This window comes from Neophocaena asiaeorientalis, unplaced genomic scaffold (assembly GCF_003031525.2).
Source record: "Neophocaena asiaeorientalis asiaeorientalis breed wild unplaced genomic scaffold, Neophocaena_asiaeorientalis_V1.1 scaffold1020, whole genome shotgun sequence".
Lineage (NCBI taxonomy): Eukaryota > Metazoa > Chordata > Mammalia > Artiodactyla > Phocoenidae > Neophocaena > Neophocaena asiaeorientalis.
The window spans coordinates 49,011-53,297 of NW_020173915.1; the positions used below are offsets into that span (position 1 = coordinate 49,011).

Consider the following 4,287-nt stretch of genomic DNA (forward strand, 5'->3'; position numbering starts at 1 on the left):
TAGGCTAGTGAGCCCAGCCCAGCCTCCCAGCAGGTCAGGACATTTCCTGGCCCTCAGCGAGCAGAGTAAGAGGCTGCTCGAGTGCCAGTTGAGAGAATCAGTGCATCAGTGAAAGTAGCAGCACTCACTCTGGTGCCTGCTCAGGTGGGGTACCTAGACTTTGGTGCGTGGTCCCTGCAGTATTGGGGAGGACTGAACCTCAGGCCAGGGACTCTGCAGCCCTAGGCCATGTTGGGTCCCTGAATCAGGGCACAAGGGATACTGAGGTGGGGGTTGGTATGGAGGGAGGGGTTAGACATCAAAAAATAACTGTGGGGAGGGTGAAGAGGGGGTGGTCTCATTGTGGATGGTCTGCTAATGGGGAATGGATTTGCAGTCAAAAGGGGGCCAGTCCTCACTCAGGTCCAGGCTCTGGCACTGTGGCATTTCCAGCAGAGCATGTGGCCAGCCAAGGGGAGCAGCCATTGTCATCCGCCTCAATGGACAGTGGTTTCCCACAGTTCTCACAGTTGTAGCACTTCATATGGAAGTTCTTGACCAGAGCAACCACAGACACGGTCTCCTCTCAGCCAGGCTTGGGCATGATCGGCTCTGGGCAGATGGAGCACCTGGGAGCATACTTCTTTTGGTAGTTGGGGACACAGTGGGACCAATTGGCCTGGTCCGCTATGTAGGAGGTGCCCTCAAGGGGGCAGGCACAGACCACACAGGTGAAGCACTGTGGGTGGTAGGCCTTGCTTGTGGCCCTTAGCATGTGGTCAGTGATGGGCTGCCCACAGGTGTTGCACTTCTTCAGGGTGTCAGTATAGCAGCCCTCACAATACAGCGCACCCTCCAGGCTGTAGAACTGCTGTCCCTGCAACTGCTGTTCACACTGATGGCAGGTAAAGCAGGTGATGTGGAACAGCTGCCCCAGAGCGTGCACTGCAGGTTGAGCACGTGCCAGGGGCTGGTGACACCGGCCACAGAACTCGTTGATGGCCACGTTCTGCCTCTGATAATGTTCCATGTCCTACATCAGCTGCTGGGTCAGCTGCTCCAGCTCATCCACCTCTTTCAGAGTCAAAAGTCCTGGGGCCCCAGAGGGGCACACCTGGTTTTTGTTTTTAGCTGGTAGGGGCACTGGGTGCTGCTCCTCCTGCACTTGGGCCTTCTTCTGCTGAGCATAGGTGAAGCTGGGGGGCTGAGGGGAGCCTGTGCCAGTGGAAGAGGGAGCTTCAGGGGGCCCCAACTTCTGATTGGGCTGTGACCTGGGCCAACCTGGAGCTCCAGGGCTGAACTTGGAAGCCACAGAAGTAAACTTGGGAGTCACTGGAGAAAACTTAGTGGCTGGAGATGGGGCATGGGGACCTTGAGGCTGGGTGTTAATCAAAGGCACAGGCTGAGGCTGGGCTTGGAGCTGGGGTTGGGCATGGAGTTGGACCTGAGGCCTGGCCTGGGGCTGGGGCTGCACATGGAAATGTGTCTGGCTCTGAGGCTGAACCTGGGAGCTAGAAGGGGACTTCCAGGGAGGCAGAGGTGCTGTGCCCCAGTTGCAGGCTTAGAACTGGATTTGGAAATGAATGGAGTGGTGACTGGTGGTGATACATATCCAGATGACACCCAGGCTTTGATGGGATCATCGTTGGTCATGTCATCCAGCAATGAAGACAGAGAGTCGATCTCCAGATTAGTACTGCTCACCTTCTCCCTGGGCTGTGGTGGGAGCTGTATGGGGGCTTCAGGCCCTCCCTCCTCCACTAGCAGAGGCAGTGGGGAAAGGAAGATCTTCTCTCTAAAGGTGCAGCAGGAAATGGTTTCTCGATTGGGGGAGGGGGAGGTGGGAAGCCACCTCCCAGAGCACCCTCGGCATCATTGGCCTCCCCAAGCATGGGAGGAGGCGGTAAGGGAAAGTCTTCTGGGGGTGGCGGGGGAATCTTGTCCACCCGGCCCATCTGTGCACATTGGGCCCCAGCAGCTGAGGAAGGCTCACTGTCACCAGGCTGGAAACGATTCACTTTGGGCTTTGGGGCCACCACCGGCTGAACTTCTGCGTGGTATAAAAAACTGGAGCCGAGATGGAGATCATGTGAGGTGGGTGGAGGGTCGCCATGGCTAGGCCCAGTGTGGGCCGGAGCGTCTCAGGTGGTCACCTCGCAGCCGGGTCCACAGACTCTGCATCTGTAGATGTAGTTTTGATGTATTTGTGGGGAGGAAGGTGATCTCCATGTCTTACTCCTCCGCCATCTTGAAGTGTTGGAAGCTTTTAAATCACACTTTCAATTTCAGTACTTGTGATTTGTCTGTTCATATTTTCTGTTTCCTCCTGGTTCAGTCTTGGAAGAATTGTACCTTACAAAATTTGTCCATTTCTTCTAGGTTGTCCATTTTATTGGCATATAGTTGCTTTTAGTATTCTCTTATGATCATTTGTAGTTCTGTGGTGTCACTTAACTTCTCCTTTTTCACTTCTAATTTTATTGATTTGAGCCCTTTCCCTTTTTTTTTTTCTTGAGTCTGGCTAAAGGTTCATCAGTTTTGTTTACCTTTCAAGCAACTAGCTTTTAGCTTTATTGATCTTTTCTATTGTTTTCTTCATCTCTATTTCATTTATTTCTGCTCTGATTTTTATGATTTCTTTCCTTCTGCTAACCTTGTGTTTTGTTTGTTCTTCTTTCTCTAGTTGCCTTACATGTAAGGTTAGGTTATTTATTTGAGATTTTTCTTCTTTCCTGAGGATCGTCGTGTTTTTGTTTTCATATTTCTCTAGGTATTTTTTGATTTCCTCAATGATCCATTTGTTGTTTAGTAACATATTGTTTAGCCTCCATGTTTTTGTATTTTTTACAGTGTTCTTCTTGTAGTTGATTTCTGATTTCATACCATCATTGTTGGAAAAAATGCTTGATATGATTTCAATTTTCTTAAATTTACGAGGTTTGCTTTGTGGCCCAGCAAGTGATCTATCCTGGAGAATGTTCCATGTTCTTGATAAGAATGTGTATTCTGCTGCTTTTGGATGGAATCCTCTATAAATTAAGTCCATCTAGTCTAATGTATCATTTAAGGCATGTGTTTCCTTATTGATTTTCTGTCTGGATGATCTGTCCATTGATGTAAGTGCAGTGTTAAAGTCCCACACTATTATTGTGTTACAATTGATTTCTCCTTTTATGGCTGTCAGCATTTGTCTTATCTATTGAGGTGTTCCTATGTTGGGTGCATTTATATTTACAATTGTTATATCTTCTTGGATTTATCCCTTGATCATTATTTACTGTCCTTCTTTGTCTCTTGTAACAGTCTTTATTTTAAAGTCTATTTTGTTTGATATGAGTATTGCTACTTCAGCTTTCCTTTGATTTCCATTTGCATGGAAATGGGGTTCTATCTTGTTCCTTTGCTTGGAATATACTCCTCTGCCGTCTCATTTTGTCTAACTTTCTGTGTTTGTGGTCCCACAGGCTGTAGGATTGTAGTTCCTATTGCTTCTGGTGTCTGCCCCCTGGTGGGTTATGCTGGTCTAAAAGGCTTGTGCAGGCTTCCTGGTGGGAGGGACTAGTGCCTGCCCACTGGTAGGTGGAGCTGTGTCTTTTCCTTCTGGTGGGCAGGCCATGTGAAGTGGTTTATTTAGAGGTGGCTGTGGGTGCAGGAAGACTTTAAGCAGCTATCTGCTGATGGGTGGGACTGTGTTCCTGCCCTGTTGTTAGGCCTGTGGCATCCCAGCACTGGAACCCACAGGCTGTTGTGTGGGGCCAGGTCTTGGCATCAAAATGGTAGCCTGCAGGACAGCTCATGCCAATGAGTATTTCCCAGTGCCTCCACCACTAGTGTCTTTGTCCCTGCAGTGGGCCACAGCTGTCCCCTACCTCCCCAGGAGACACTCCAGAACCAGCAGGTAGGTCTGGCCCAGGTTCCTGTGAAGTCACTGCTTTGTCCCCCTGGCTCCTGGTGCATACAAGACCTTGTGTGCACCCTCCAAGTGTGGTGTTTCTGTTTCCCCCAGTCCTGTTATCAAGCCCTGCTTGTTTTCAAAGGCAAATGGTCTGGGGCGCCTCATCCTGATGCCAAACTCCCAGGCTGGGAAGCCTGATGTGGGGTTCAGAACTCTCACTCCTCTGGGAGAACCTCTGCAATATAATTATTTTCCAGTTTGTGGGTCACCCAACTGGCAGGTATAGGATTTGATTTGATTATATCATGAAAGCGCCCCTCCTATTGTCTTGTTGTGGCTTCTTCTTTGTGTTTGGATGTAGAATATCTTTTTTAGTAGGTTCCAGTCTTTTTTTCATGGTTGTTCAGCAGTTA

General features: G+C 49.3%; 1 pseudogene; it reads right to left on the minus strand.

Moving 5' to 3' along the window:
- Positions 1–398: 398 nt before the first annotated feature.
- Positions 399–2,092, minus strand: LOC112404078 (zyxin pseudogene; annotated as a pseudogene).
- Between the last annotated feature and the right edge of the window lie 2,195 nt (positions 2,093–4,287).